A 17,074-nucleotide genomic window follows, 5' to 3' on the forward strand; every position below is an offset into this window, starting at 1 on the left:
ACAGAGGAAATTCTTTTCTTTTTGGAATGCTCTCTGATGACATCACAAGCACAGTTCTCTCTGCTGACGTTATTATAATAAGAATAACGCTTTATTTATTGTTGACCTTAGTGGGATTTGAACCCAAGTCCCCAGCGCTAGCAAGGCAGCAGTGCTAACCACTGAGCCACCATGCTGCCCTTAGCCTACATCTGCTATGCATGGTTGCTAAAATGGACAGAGATGTCAGCAGAGAGCACTGTGCTCGTGATGTCATCAGTGTTCCAAAAAGAAAGGAATTCATCTATAGCATTCAGCAGCTAATTAGTACTGGAAGGATTAAGATTTTTTAATAGAAGTAATTTACAAATATGTTTAACTTTCTGGCACCAGTTGATTTAAAAGAAACAAAGTTTTCCACTGGAGTACCCCTTTAACTCTCTTATTCTCTCATCCTTGTCTCAGTCTATACAGCAAAGCTGACACGTAAAAATGTATTTCTAAATCGTACCTGTCATATTACAGAAAAAAAATAATGCTTCTATATGTTACGCACTAGGTCATGCAGTTTCTTTACATGTCTTTTGTAAGTGTCTAGCTTCTGAATTTGGCTCACAAATAACTCTGTTCTGCTGCTCACTCATTCCGATATCCACTGCTCAGGAGGGGGCCTGTCTGTGGCAAGCACTGAGCCCGCCCTCACTCTCATGCATTCACTTCCTCTCTGAGTCTGCTGTGCTGGCGCCCCTCCTCTCTGTTTTCATGCTGCAGTCTGATAGGACAGAAGTGAGCTCAGAATAGTGCTAGTCCCGCCCTCACCAGCTGGGACAAAGATGATGCTACAGCCGGATTATGTTCTGGATGCTATGGGGACCCCAAGTGGTCACTTTTTATAAGTCATGATTTCTATAAAAAGGAGATAACATTTTTCTTTTGAAGTATATAAGAAAGGGTAATGTTTTTCAAAAATGTACAATATATAAAAAGTTTTTGATTCTGAATGTGCCCATGTGGTTTTATTAGTAAGTAATTTTCTTACATTACAGTGCATTTCCCTTATAGGGACACTAAACCCTTCCTCTAGTTTATTATTAAAGGGGTATTCCAGGCAAAAACTTTATATATATATATATATATATATATATATATATATATATATATCAACTGGCTCCAGAAAGTTAAACAGATTTGTAAATGACTTCTATTAAAAAATCTTAATCCTTCCAATAGTTATTAGCTTCTGAAGTTTTCTGTCTAACTGCGCAATGATGATGTCACGTCCCGGGAGCTGTGCATGATGGGAAAATATCCCCATAGGAGCTGGACAGCTCCCAGGACGTGAGTCATCAGAAAGCAGTTAGACAGAAAACAACAACTCAACTTCAGAAGCTAATAACTATTGCAAGGATTAAGATTTTTTAATAGAAGTAATTTACAAATCTGTTTAACTTTCCGGAGCCAGTTGAGTTGAGCCAGTTTTGGCCTGGAATACCCCTTTATTGCTGGGGCTTAACAGAAAGAGGAGACAGACTATAACACATGGGCCATTCATTTTTGTCAGTACTGCATGGAAGTTTTGAGTGTTACATTGAAGCTACAGCGCTGAGAGTTCTGCTCCGCAGTGATTGATCGGTTTTGTGACTGTGAGTGACAGACGCTGTTATGCAGCGACAGGACTGTCTGTTCTGACACTCACCCACACAGTGGGACGTCTCAACACCTCCACCTTGTACTCACCTCTCAGTTCCTTTGTGTCATCTGTGAGTAAGACAAAAACTTCTAATAATTTCCAAATCTGTCTCTCCCTATCCAAGTCCCATGGTCTTATTCTCACAAAACGACAATAAATGTATATTGATAAACTTACAGTGTACAGAGATCTATACTAAAACTTCTCTTTTATTCATCATATAGTAAAAATAAAACAAGTCTTATATATATGGTCAGCTCGCATCACGTCCATATGCATAAAAACAGCACAAACAAGCTAACATTAATAAAAAAAAGTTAGGGCTCTTTAAATATGGTTAAAAATTGCTTGGCTCTCAAGGCCCAGTTACAGTGCCTTGCATAAATATACCCCCCTCCCCCCCTTTCCTGGACTTTTTGACATTTTCTCATGGTATAACCACAGATTTAACTTTATTTTATTTATTTACGATTTAATGCAATGGACCAACACAAAATATTCCAGTATTTGGAATTGGGGGAAATATTACATGGATTTCAAAATGATTTGCAAATAAAAATCTGAAGTGTTAAGAGTTTATGTATTTACCCCCTTTACTGTAAAACCACTAACAAAGAACTCATGTGCCCAATAGTCTTCATAAGTCACATTTGTAAGTCACGTGATCAGTAAATAGGGTCCCTCTGCCTTCAGTTTAATCTGTAATGTCCATAAATCTGTCTTTTGTATTTTCTGCTTTAGGGCCTGTTCAGACATGCTGTTTATGCAGTTTCTTAGTTGATTCTCCTGGTTATGGGAGAGTTAATGCTTACAACCTATTGGATCACAGGTGGGGTTATTTAGACCCTAGCTCTGCTGGAATTCCTTGCGGGTAATTTTCATTTAGCACCTTTGTCTGTGTGTTTACATGTATCCTGACTTTTGACCATTATTTGTCCTGTCTGCTATGTATTTGATATCCAGATTGTAGCCTGATATGTTTTAATTACTTGTCGGTTTTAAAGAGTCTTGCTTAGTATTGCCTTTGGATCTCCTAGGATAGAATCCTGGATCTCCTAGGATAGAATCCTGTTCCGAGCTTTGTGCTGATCCGTCTATCTAGAAATATGTTTGTGTCTGTACCTTGTTTTGATGTACTTAGGATTTTTGTTTCCTCCTAGGTTAGTATCCCATTCACACTGTGGCGTGTGCCCGCTAGCTAGGAGCCCATTTGGCTTTGGTATTGATGTCCCTCCATGTTTGGAGTGGAGTGTATTTGTATCTAGTGTGAATAGTGCTTTTGATTTCTTGACCTGTTTAGTGTTATGACAGTTGTTCAGTTAACCTGGTCACCCCTGCATCTCCTGGTTTTGTCTGCTGTATACTTTTTCTGGTCTTGTTCATATTATCATATCTTCCATTTATCTTGGTCGTAGTTCCTGAACTGAATTATCTTTTAGTTGCTTTGTAGCATTCTTGTTATGTTCCTGACTTGTTTTCCGACATGTACTGTTTTGTTTGACTTTACGCCCATGCACTTTAGTAAAATATAGGGACCGTCTTCGTAGTTGTCAATCTGTCGCATAGGGTGGACAGGCAATAGGAAGGGATAGAATTTTTAGGGACAGTTCGGGCTCACTTACTCCCCACTGCCCACATTTCATTACATAATCTTAATACAAATACTTTTTCAGTGAGCATTACTGAACAAACAGCAGCATGAAAACAAAGGAGCTCACCAAACAGGTCAGAGATGAAGTTGTGCAGAAGTATGAAGCAGGGTTAGGTCTTAAAAATATCCCAAGCTTTAAATAACTCAGAGGACACCATACAATCATCAAAAAATTTGTAAAAAATATGGCATAACCGCAATCCTACCAAGACAAGGCCGTCCACCTAAACTGACAAGCTGGGCAAAGAGAAAACTAATCAGAGAAGCAACCAAGAGGCCCATGGTAACATTGGAGGAGCAGCAAGGATCAACAGCTGAGGTGGGAGAATCTGTCTTCATGACACCTATTAGTTGTGAACTCCAACAATTTGGCTTTTTTGTGCGGTAAGAAGTACCGTATTTTTTGTCCTATAGGATGCACCGACGTATAAGACGCACCCAATTTATAGGTGCAAAATCTAAAAAAATTATGATTTTGATCCCAATAGTGGTTTTCAACCTGCGGACCTTCAGATGTTGCAAAACTACAACTCCCAGCATGCCCGGACAGCCGTTGGCTGTCCGGGCATGCTGGGAGTTGTAGTTTTGCAACATCTGGAGGTTCGCAGATTGAAGACCACTGCATAGGAGGTAATACTCACGTGTCCCCGCCGCTCCGGACCCGTCACCGCTGCCCTGGATGTCGCTCCATCGCTGTCGCCGTCGCTCCGGAACGTCTCTGCTGCCGGCCGGGTATCCTTGCTCTCCGTCGCCGCCATCACGTCGTTACGCACGCCGACACACGTACGCGGCGACGTGATGACGAGGAAGGAGAGCGCCGGCCATACAGGGGATCCCTGAACGGAGAAGACACCGAGGAGGCAGGTAAGGTCCCTCCCGGTGTCCTGTAAGCACTAACCCAGCCAGTCGGGCTGTTCAGGACATCGCGGCAGTCCCGAACAGGCCGACTGAACAGCCAGGTTAGTGTCACTTTCCCTTCAGACGCGGCAGTCAGCTTTGATCACCGCGTCTGAAGGGTTAATACAGGGCATCACCGCGATCGGTGATGTCCTGTATTAGCCGCGGGTCCCGGCCGTTGATGGCCGCAGGGACCGCCGCGATAGGGGTGTATTCGCGGTATAAGATGCACCGACTTTTTTCCCCCAGTTTTGGGGAAGAAAAAGTGCGTCTTATACGGTGAAAAATACGGTAAGCTGTTGTTGAATGTGAACCACAAAAAAATCCTATTTGTTGTGTCTCCCAAAGGCTTGTGGCAAATTCCAACCATGAAAAAAGATGATCTAGTCAGTTAAGTCCAAAATTTAACTCAAGGCAAAATGCTGTATGTGGTGCATATCTTATACTGGAAGTTCTATGTACTTTATCGACAGAGCACCACAGATATACTTAGTAGGTGCGGATTCAACCAGTGGATAGCTATAGCAAAGCATTTACCAATACCTAGTGGCGTCAGTGCCAAAGCCGTTTCTCTCTCCCTCCTTGTGTACATATCCCCTGGTGTTGGTTAGTGTTGTTTGCGAATATTTGCAATACGAATTTCATTCGCGAATGTCGCATATTCGCAAATATTCGCGAATATAGCACTATTTATTCGTAATTAGGAATATTTTTTTTTTTTTTTTTTATTCTATTTTTTTTTTCCACAGTAAATACTACTGTGAGACTGGCGTGCGAATTTTCGCATGTGCGAATTTTGGTTTATGTTAATTTCCGCAGTTGCTAATTTTCGCATTTGCGAATTTGCTGTATGTTAATTTTCGCATTTACTAATTTTCGTATATGCGCATTTTTGCTCATGCTGATTAGTGTTGAGCGGCATAGGCCATATTCGAATTCGCGAATATATGGACGAATATTCGTCATATATTCGCGATTATTCGCATTTTATTTTCGTATATGTAAAAATTTGTGTATGCGAAAAATTAACATATACGGAAATTAGCATATACAAAAATCATACGAAAATTAGCATATGCAGATTTTCGCATATGCGAAAAGTTGCACACCAGTCTCACACAGTAGTTTTAGAGCCTTCTTTACACCACACAAGCTGGAAGCAGAGAGGGGTGATCACTGTGATGTGTACTGTGAAAAAAAAAAAAAAAAAAAAAAAAAAAAAACGAATATTCGTAATTACGAATATCTAGTGCTATATTCGCCAGTGTTCGCGAATTCGCGAATATGTGATATGCACGAATAAAATTTGCATTTCGCGAATATGTGATATGCGCGAATAAAATTTGCATCGCGAATATTCGCGAGCAGCACTAATGCTGATTATGGTGCATGCTAATTTTCGCATATGCGAATTTATGTTTATACAAATTTTCGCATTTGCGAATTTAGGTTTCTGCTAATGTTCGCATATGCGATGTTTTTGCTTGTGCTAATTACCATATGTGCGAATTTAGGTTTATGCGAATTTACGCATGTGCAAATTTTTCTTATTGTCGCATTTGTTAATTTTTGTATATGCAAATTTTTGCTTATGCTAATTATTGTTTATGCTAGTTTTCGCAATATGCGCATTTCTCCCCATATGCGAAAATAAAACGTGAATATTACGAATATGCGAATTTAGCTAATATATGACGAATATTCGTCCATATATTCGCGAAATATCGCGAATTCGAATATGACCTATGCCGCTCAACACTAGTGTTGGTGGCTTTCCAAGCATCTCATACCTCCTTGAAAGCCTTAGAGTCCCTTTATACAGGAAGATTATTGTCTGTTACAAGCAACGATTGACAATACAGCAAGTCAATTGGCGCTTGATAAAAAAAAAGCCATTATTGGGCAATTGTTGGGGGGTCGCTCAAACAGTCATTTATTTCCATTAAAGGGGTACTCCCGTGGAAAACTTTTTTTTTTTTAAATCATCTGGTGCCATAAAGTTAAACAGATTTGTAAATTACTTCTATTAAAAAAATCTTAATCCTTCCAGTAATTTTTAGGGGCGGTATACTACAGAGGAAATGCTTTTCTTTTTGGATTTCTCTTCTGTCATGAGCACAGTGCTCTCTGCTGACCTCTGCTGTCCATTTTAGGAACGGTCCAGAGCAGGAGAAAATCCCCATAGCAAACATATGCTGCTCTGGACAGTTCCTAAAATGGACAGCAGAGGTCAGCAGAGAGCACTGTGGTCATGACATCAGAGAAATCCAAAAAGAAAAGCATTTCCTCTACAGTATACAGCCCCTAATATGTATTGGAAGGATTACGATTTTTTAATCCACCGGAGTACCCCTTTAAATTGCTGCATAACATCATTGTGACCACAGTGCCTCCCTATGGGAAACGGGGTCATGAGTGACCTTTCAACCAATGCAAGAGATCAATCAGATGGCCAAAAGTCTCCTGGAAGCCCTATTGAAATAAAACATACATTGATTTTTTTATTTTTTTATTTTTTTTTCCCCATTAAATACCCAAACCAGTGCCAGGAATAAGAACATAAAATATATACACATTGCAGAGAAGAGAACTGTGTATTGAAGGTTAAATACAAATTTACCATACTAAAAAGGATCACATGATCATAAAGCTATACTACAATATACCACAGAAATATTCTATACAATAACATATGGCATACATTGCCTATTTTCTCTGATGTAGAAAAAGTATGTATACTGCGCTGCTTAAAGGGGTTATCCAGGAACAAACTTCAACTGGCTCCAGAAAGTTAAACAGATGTGTAAATTACTTCTATTAAAAAATCTTAATCCTTTCAGTACTTATGAGCATCTGAAGTTGAGTTGTTCTTTTCTATCTAAGTGCTCTCTGACGACACGTGTCTCGGGAACCGCCCAGTTTAGAAGCAAATCCCCATAGCAAACCTCTTCTACTCTGCGCAGTTCCCGAGACAAGCAGAGATGTCAGCAGAGAGCACTGTTGCCAGACAAAAAACAACAACTCAACTTCAGCAGCTGATAATTATTGAAAGGATTAAGGATTTTTTTAATAGAAGTAATTTACAAATCTGTTTAACTTTCTGGAGCCAGTTGATATAAGAAAAAAAGTTTTTTCCTGGAATACCCCTTTACATTTTTTCACTCGATGCCTCTACCTATAACATTCAGACAACTGCGTTTATGCATAGATAACATGTCAGTAAATGGAGGCCTATACATATGTTTGACGCAAGTTCTGGACAGTGGCCAACAAGAAGAAAGGGGGCCTCATAGCAAATATAAAAATGTGTCTACTATAATGGCATCAGAATTCACCTCCCAGAACAGAAAGGTCTAGTTTTTATTTCCCCTTTGCTTTCCATGACCCATTGGCCAATACCCCCTCCGGCATTTTCTGACAATACAATTTCCTGGAGTAAGGATTTCGGCACAGTTTTTTACCAATAGAAAAAAGAAATGGGCCCAACCGGAACAAGGGCCCTATGGTCTGTCAATATGGTACGTATACCCTTGTTTCTTCCAGTATAAGATATGCAAAGAAGACGGCACTCACCATACAGTAGTGAAGACTTTAATGCAGCAGTCGGTGCTTGGCAGACATCCAGTGGCAGAGACAGTGAGGACAGGGGGTTACCCCCCGTTCTCACTGTCTCTGCCAATGGATGTCTGCCAAAAAAGTAATGGAAGGATTAAGATTTTTTAATAGATGTGATTTACAAATCTGTTTAACTTTCTGGCACCAGTTGACTTAAAAAAAAAAAAAAAAAATTCCACAGGTGTACCCTTTAAAACTAATTTGGTGCTGGAGCAGGGGGAGAATAAGCCAGCAGGTCCGGCATTGAGCTCTCGTCTTGGAAGCAGGAAGAAGAGAGAAGACCAGGGGATCGGATGGAGGTGAACACAAGGTGCAGAGGACCAGTGGGGAAACAGGGCTAGATAAGTAAGAATTTTTATTTCTATCCAACACCCTACTAGATGCCCCCAACCCCTCTCCCTCCCTACTTTCCAAAAATAAACCCATTCATGAAAAAAAAAGCGCCATGTACAGTGGTCCCTCAACATACGATGGTAATCTGTTACATACGGACCATCGTTTGTTGAAACCATCGCATGTTGAGGGATCCGTGTAATGTAAAGTATAGGACAGTGGTCTACAACCTGCGGACCTCCAGATGTTGCAAAACTACAACACCCAGCATGCCCGGACAGCCGTTGGCTGTCCGGGCATGCTGGGTGTTGTAGTTTTGCAACATCTGGAGGTCCGCAGGTTGAAGACCACTGTTAGAGGAAGTTGTACTCACCTGTCCCCGCCGCTCCGGTCCGTCACCGCTCATCACCGCTGGCCGGGATGTCGCCGTCCATCGCTGTTGCCGCGTCCCCGGGTTGTCCCCGACGCTCCGGCAAGGCCTCTGCTTCCCCGGCATCCGCGCGCTCCGTCACCGCCATCACGTCGCTACGCACGCCGCTCCTATTGGATGACGGGACGGCGTGCGCAGCGACGTGATGACGACGATGGAGAGCGCCGACGATGCAGGGGATCCCAAAGAGGACGCGCCGGAGCCCCGAGGACAGGTAAGTGATCGTCAGCGGAGCTCATGGGGCACCGTAAACGGCTATCCGGTGGCAGCTGAAGCAGTCTGCGCTGCCGGATAGCCGTTTATGCGATGGCCCCGACATACAAAAGCATTGTATGTTGATGCTGCCTCTGAGAGGCCATCGTATGATGAAATGATCGTATGTCGGGGCCATCGTAGGTCGGGGGGGGTCACTGTACATACGTTTCTGCTAATACATACTGCTCATTAGTTACAAAGAGACAGCGGTAACACTAATATACACAGATATTTTTCCAAATAGTGATACAAATAACGTATGAAGCACATCCCATGTAAATTGCAGCGGCAGCCTCTTCAGCACAAGCGGGGTGCACAATTTATTTATTTTTTTGTGTGTGAAGATCAATCTGTGACCTAAGAACTAATTAAAATAATGTAATTGAATTTGCGCCGTTCCCACCGATTTCTCTGATGAGGAATATTGTAGCGTGATTACAATAGGATGTAACATATGACACAAGTCCCCCAGAAACACAAATACTGTAGTTGATGATCTCAGGAATTTTACTGTTAGCTCTTAGTCCGCAGAGGCAACAAAAAAAAACAAAACAAAAAAAAAAACGAAGAATTACTAATTTACGCTCCCTGACAGTCTCTGCGTATCGGCTCTCCCGCGAGAGTGTTTAATTGCTCTGTAAACTTCAGACTTAAGTATTCCTCAACATCAAGAGTCAAGTTGGTGTTGTAAATGTGGAGAAAAAAAAGTGCATTTGACATGTTTATTAAATAGTTATAACCACAAAGGAGGGCGAAGGCTGAGAGCTTACATCTAAATGAACTCGCAGATGCAACGGTGGCGGAGCGAAGTAAATAAATATATAAATAAAAATTAACCACACGGGCCATCCTGACACGATCATCACATATCAACTTAATTAGCCGATCCCGCATAAATTAATTTACATTTCAATTAATGTCCTTAGCAACAAAATGCTGCCTTAATAGGGTAATTGGATGCCAGGGAGAGTGGATGGAAGGAAATAGTCGCTTTCTTCTAAGGAAATCTGAATTTTTTTTTTCCTCTCCCCTTTCTCTGCATTACTATAAATTACCTAAATAATGATTGTTCGTTTGGGCAGGTCCGTGCTCCCTTCTGGGTCTAATTATAAAGACTTAGTACCTCATTAAGCAAAATGGTTTTGGAGTCACAGGAAAACATTACTCTAGTCGAGAGTCATTAGTTTTTACAAAAGAGGGAATTCTGCAGAATCGGACACATTATGCGCCACGGAAAGGAAAATCAACAGTCGGCATTATTGTTGAGGGTCTTTAGATAATGGGAAATAAAATGATTTGCCTAATTCTTGTCATGCATCTAACATATGAATTCGATGAAACCTAGCGCTGCCTTAACAAGATAACAGTGATTTACAATGCAAGAAACCCAACCATAAAATGTCCTTACAGAGTCCTTATTAAAAAACGAGAGCATAAACTAGGACAAGATGAAAGTACGGGACCGTACAAACCTTCTAGGCAGGTCTGGAAAACATGCTGAAAAGTAAAAATGCTTTGAAAAAAAAAAAGTGTCGATAGTTGTTTTTTTTTTTTTTTGGGGGGGGGGATTATTAACAATATGCAAAGTGAATGAAATCAAATTAAAATCGATATTTGGTGTGACTGTTCTTTGCCTTCAAAACAGCATTAAGGGTCTATTCACATGGCATAATTTACTCAAGCAGAATTCAGTTTAATGAATTCCTCCTCAAATGCTGAGCCCACAATCCCATTCACACTTCTGCAGAATTTCCTCCAATGCCGCACCAATTCAGCACAAGCGGAAGCGGAATTGGGGCAGTTGAGCTGATATTCTGCCATGTGAATAGACCCTAATTCTTCTAGGTACACAGTTTGTAGGTGTATGAATGACCAAATATACAAAAAAGGTGATAATGATCATCATTTAGGTTGAAACACACACATTAACCAAAGCAAACTTTGTCTCTGTCTTTCAGCTTGGATACCATTCTGACTAGGGATGAGCGATTCGAATCTGAGGAATCTGAATTCATTACGAATTTCAGAAAAAATTTGATTCGCAACGAATGCAAATATTGCCTCAATTCGATCGCGTGAATCACTTCATTAAACTCCATTTAGTGCGGTCCAGGCTCCAGGGGGTATCTAAAATGGCAGATCCAAATGTGAGGACATTGAGTAAGGAATCCTGGGAAGGCGGGAACAAGGTCGGCGGCAGCCATCTTGTGGCCAGTCACATCAGCGTTCTATTACAGAGAGAGAGGGACAGACAGCAGTGTGTGTTGCACAGAAAAGCATTTTTACAGCAATGATTCACCTCCCAGTCACATCAGTGTTCTATTGCAGAGAGAGGGATAGAGAGCAGTGTGTTGCACAGAAAAGATTTTTTACAGCAGTGATTCACCTCAAGCCCAAATCCAGCCTAGAAGCACTGATAGGGAAGGGAGTGAGAATGAGAGAGAAAGTGCAATTTTGGGTGTAGTACACAGCGACTGTGTGCTGCAGCACTGGTGTGTACAACAACTGGAAAGCTAATAGTAGCGAGCCAGTTAGGGTGAGCAGAGCAATAAAAGCGTATTGTCCTCTATTAAGTGCAACCTGTGCGTACATCTAAGTGTTGTACCATTTTGTCCCTGTTAAAATCTTAACGGCCTAGATATTGTGAAAGGCCAGCCTAAAGTACATACCTGCTGGTGTTGTAGACAAATACTGTTTTAAGCGTAATAGAGCGCATTGTCCTCCCCTCATATATGCACTAAGTATGTCAGGCAGAGAAGTGCCAGGACGTGCAAAGAGGAGTGGCAAAGGCCTAAATTCATCAGGCAGAGGTCGCAGCAGACTAGGGGCGAGTTGCAGCAGGAGTCGCAGTGAGAGGCCTGAGTTCCCGGTATCAGCTAGCGGTCATGTCTCAACCAGCAACCGTCCGGCCATCATCGATTGGTTAACACGGTCATCCCCTTAATCACAAGTGAAATCTGAAACCCCCAGTCAACAGTTGGTGGGTTCCTCAGACACAACCCTCAGTTGACATGGCCCAGGAGCAGTCCCTGTCCTCCCATTGCCTTTGTCCTATGCTGTTCCCTCCCCCACAGAAGTATCTTATGCTGTATGTTCAGCTCCACTATTTAGTGAGGACGATCTACTAGAGGACAGTCAGCAGCTACTGCCCAGCCAAGAAGTGGATAGACATCTGCCGCTTCCTCCGCAAGGTGGGCAAGTAGTGATGAGGAGAGTGGCTTGGGAGGTGGTCTTGCGAGCGTTCAGGCTTCTGAAGCAGACACTGTTGAGGAACCTGAGGATGACATCAGTGATGTGCAGACATAACTTTATGATGATGATGATGAAGCCGATCACCCTTGGGAGTCAGGTGCCGAAGGGGCTTCATCATCATCAGGAGAAGAGGGTTGCAGGTTGCCGGTGAGGCAGCAGCTGAGCCAGCAAGGTGGTAGCATAGTTGGCAGTCAGCATGTTGGCAGAAGTGGAAAGACTGGAACCAAACATGCCTGGGGTAGACCACCTGCTTTGCGGCAGCCTACCTTACTGGGAGGCAGTGGAACAGGGTTTCCTGGAGTTGGCAGCAGTAGCAGTCAATCAGTGCAGACTGTTGGTGGGAAAATCAGCTACTTGGCAGTGTGGCAGTTTTTCAAAAAGCATCTGGAGGAGGTTAACATGGCCACGTGCAAGATGTGTCTGCAGAAGGTGAAGCGTGGACAAGGTCCCAATGTTTGCACCACGGTCCTATGTCAACATATGCAGCGTCACCATAAAGCAGCCTGTGAGATCCGTGGCTCCTATGTGGTGGTCCAGCCTTCTGCATCACCCAGTGGCACGTCGCTCCTTGTTTCAGCCAGCCAAGGCTCCACCACCTCAGCCGAAGGGAGCTGTATGTCATACCCATCTTCTGTCGCTCCAAATACTCCTGCTCTTCCTACTTCGAGTCAGTCATTCCGCCAGCAATCCATCGGCGAAGCCATGTCCAAGAGACAACAGTATGCGCCCACTTATCCAACAGTGCAGAAGCTGAATGTGCTCCTGTCTAATTTGCTGGTGCTGCAGTCCCTCCCTTTTCAAGTGGTGGACTCTGCACCTTTCAGAGAACTGATGGCTTGTGCCGAGCCGAGGTGGAGAGTCCCAAGCTGTCATTTCTTTGCGAAGAAGACAGTACCAGCCCTGCACAATTTTGTGGAAGAGAAGGTGGGCCAGTCCTTGAGCCTGTCAACCAAAGTGCACGGCAGCACCGATGTGTGGAGCTGTAACTACGGTCAGAGACAATACATGTCCTTTATGGCCCACTGGGTGAAAGTGGTTCCTGCATAGCCACAACAGCAATTTGGACAGGTCACTCCACTTCCACCTCCATGCTCTCAGGCCGTTGGTCCTGTGACAGTGTGCGACTCCGCCTCCTCATCCTCCACCGAGTCCTCAGCCTCCACTGCACGGACAAGTCTCAGTGCCCTGCATGGCACAAGTGTTCAATCTGGTTGTCAAGCGGTTCCTGAAGTGTTCACCCCATCTGCAAGACATCCTAACAATGGGAAACTTTGCATGCACTTCAGCCACCAGTACACCGCAAAGCACACCCTCCTTTAGCTGCAGTGTCAGAACGGAATCCCCCAGCATAGTCTGATTTGCGATGTTTCCACACATTGAAATTCCACCCTCCATATGTTGGACTGACTATATGAACAGAGAAAACCAATCACTGATTTCCTGATGATCCAAGTGGATAGGGAGGCTCCCCTGTGTAACTTCAATGTCAACCAGTGGCAGCTCATAAGTGACACCTGCCATTTTCTCAGGCCCTTTGAGGAAGCCACATTATTAGTCAGTCAACAGGATTACGGGATGAACAACATCATTCCACTGCTCATCTACTACAACACGTGTTGGAAACGATGGCTGGTCAGGGCACTGGAGACGTGGCACCTACATCTCACGGCCACATGAGCCCTGTGGGGGCTGAACTGGAGGTGGAGGAGGAGGAGGGGCACAGTAGAGCACAGTTTAGGTTTTACGTGAGATAGGCAGTTTTTCTAGTCATCTGACAGGTGAAGAGGAGCAGGGGCAGCTAGAGGAACTAGAGGGTTATGAGGAAGGCAAGACAGAGGACCCAGACACACTGTGGCAGTATGCAGTGGAGATGGAGTCAGGGAGTCCCTCCGAGTCACTTTCACAAATCGCACGATGCGTGCTCACTTGCTTGCATAGTGACCACCGAATTGTAACCATTCGGCAGCAGGATGACTTCTGGCTCTCCACCTTATTGGACCTTCACTACCAGCACAAAATGGGGGCCTTTTTTACAAGCACTTAGAAGGAGGACAAACTAACCTACTACAGAGAGATTCTACATAGTCAGTTGGTCAATGCCTATCTGCACCATCGTTTATCCTCTCGCAAGTCTGACTCGGGGGGGGGGGGGGGGCCCTCTCACTCACCTTCCCCTGCCATGGCTGCTAGGGAGGGGGTGGGGTGGCAGGAGCAGTACCAGCTCCATCAGCAGCAGAATGAGTCTACAGTCACTGATGAGTAGCTTTCTTCACCCGCATAGTGAAGCAACTCATCAGCAGCAGGTAGACCTGGAGAAGGACCTGAACCAGCAGGTGGTGGCATACCTTGACATGACCATGCCAACACACCTTGAAGATCCGCTGGACTTCTGGGCAGCCAAACTTGATTTGTGGCTGCAACTAGCAGAGTTTGCCCTGGAAAAGCTGTCCTGCCCGGCCAGTAATGTGCCATCAGAGCGGGTGTTTAGTGCGGCGGGGGCCCATTGTAACCCTAAGGAGAACTCGTCTGTCCACGAAAAATGGAGTGGAGAGACTGACCTTTGTGAAGATTAATCAGGCTTGGATCAGCCAGGATTTCCACCCACCAATGTCTGATGCATCAGAGTAGATTGACCATGGTGCCACACCAACACTTCACAAATATGGATAGTGCTTAACATATTTAAGGTGCTGCTCCCCAGTAACAAACATTTCTCACCATCAGACCACAAGTAAGGTATGGTCCATTGTAACCGGTGGGGGTAAAAACTTCCCCTGTAAAGCCCTACTCTCGCATTATTACTTCCCTTCTTGGCAAGTGTTGCTAGCCCAAAAAAAGGGTGGCCCCACACAGGAACCTCTCCCTATTTCCACCTACAAACACTGCCATTTCACAGGGTGAAATGCCCCTATATGGTCTCCTCATGGTGCTGCCAACTCCAGGCTGTGTCATTCAGCCACTATATGGTCTCCTCATGCTTCCGCCACCTCCAGGCTGTGTCACTGTACCGCCATGTGGTCTCCTCATGCTGCTGGCACATTAAATAAAACTTTTTAGGTTCATCTATTTGAACTCTTCATTTTAAATGTTAAAAAATATCTTTAACCTTTTCAATTGTGAGGCCCTATGGTCTCGTCAGGCTGTTGCCACCTCCAGGCTGGGTCTTTCAGCCACTATATGGTCTCCTCATGCGACCACCGCCTCCAGGCTGTGTCATTCAGCCACTATATGGTCTCCTCATGCTGCCACCACCTCCAGGCTGTGTCATTATGCCACTATATGGTCTCCTCGTAATGATGCCAATACTGAATATCAGTATTATTTCACTAACCCAGCACACACCCTATGCGTGTTACAGCGAGGTAAAGTGTTCTATATATTCTGGTCTATATTGATGCGGGAAATAGACAGCTTTAATAAATCCCAACCGTTGACAGATAGATAGATCCATTGGTAGATTTAAAATAAATATAAATGAGATAGATAGATAGATATGAGATATATATGAGATAGATAGATATGAGATAGATAGATATGAGATAGATAGATAGATAGATAGATAGATATTAGATAGATAGATATGAGATAGATAGATTAGATAGATATGAGATAGATAGATAAATAGATAGATATGAGATAGATATGAGATAGATAGATTAGATAGATATGAGATAGATAGATAGATAGATAGATATGAGACAGATAGATATATAGATAGATATGAGATAGATATGAGATAGATAGAAGATAGATATGAGATAGATAGATATGAGATAGATATATAGATAGATATGAGATAGATAAGAGATAGATAGAAGATAGATAGATATGAGATAGATAGATAGATATAAGATAGATAGATTAGATAGACATGAGATAGATAGATATGAGACAGATAGATATATAGATAGATATGAGATAGATAGAAGATAGATATGAGATAGATAGATAGATAGATATGAGATAGATAGAAGATAGATCGATAGATAGATATGAGATAGATAGATAGAAGATAGATATGAGATAGATAGAAGATAGATATGAGAGAGATAGATACATATGAGATAGATAGATAGATGGATATGAGATAGATAGATAGATAGATAGATAGATAGATAGATAGATATGAGCTCGCTTCTTCTGCCTAATTTTTTCTCAGGTGCTAAAAGAAATGGGCACATAATGACGTCCATCCTAAGTCCAGCTCTGAGTCCTCATTTCTGAAGGGCACAATAAGTGACTTCTTGCTTTTTCCTCTTCACTCCTGGTGCATACATTTCTCAGCCGCACTGAATGCCTGGAATAAGTGAAGCAATGATATCACTTTCATCAGTGTCCAGGGACAATTTCTCTTCTCTAAGTGTCTCTTTGATGGCTGCATTCCTTCCATAAATGCTCCAGCAATAGACCAATGTCTTTTTCATCTCCGCTATTATCACCTATTCAGTAGGTGAAACTTTCATATCTTACAGCCTGTATGTATGCAGTGGAAATAGTCCTACGGGAATAGCACATTTAGTACTTGCAAAAGTTAAAGGGAAAGAGAACTTTAAAAAAAAACTATTTGGTAAGAGCCCCAGTGATGATGTAAAATATATGAACAGTTGCCTAAATAATCAATTCACTATGGTCAGCAGTGGAGGAGGAATGAAGGGGTTAATTCTGCAGATTGTGGGGGTCGCAGCAATCATTTCTCAATATCCTATGGCAGTGGTCTTCAACCTACAGACATCCAGATGTTGCAAAACTACAACTCCCAGCATGCCCGGACAGCCAACGGCTGTCCGGGCATGCTGGGAGTTGTAGTTTTGCAACATCTGGAGGTCCGCAGGTTGGAGACCACTGTCCTATGGGCTGTAGGAGTATCAAAATGGGAAAAGGCAATGTCCTGTGAACAAAAATGATCAGCAAAATCCTTCACGTCATTGCAAGAAGTTTTAGGGCTAAGACTATGCTGGATCAACTACAAGGG

At 43.0% G+C, this 17,074-nt stretch overlaps 1 protein-coding gene across 1 annotated transcript in view; it reads left to right on the forward strand.

The window, feature by feature from the left end:
• The first annotated feature begins 8,058 nt into the window (after positions 1 to 8,058).
• The window catches only part of SPATA6 (spermatogenesis associated 6), a 121,663-nt gene continuing 112,647 nt past the window's right edge, over positions 8,059 to 17,074 (forward strand). The window contains exon 1 of the mRNA XM_056532465.1: positions 8,059 to 8,177. The gene's annotated coding sequence lies outside the window, so the exon portion shown is untranslated. The remainder of the gene's footprint in view (positions 8,178 to 17,074) is intronic.

This window comes from Hyla sarda, chromosome 7 (assembly GCF_029499605.1).
Source record: "Hyla sarda isolate aHylSar1 chromosome 7, aHylSar1.hap1, whole genome shotgun sequence".
Taxonomy (NCBI): Eukaryota; Metazoa; Chordata; class Amphibia; order Anura; family Hylidae; genus Hyla; species Hyla sarda.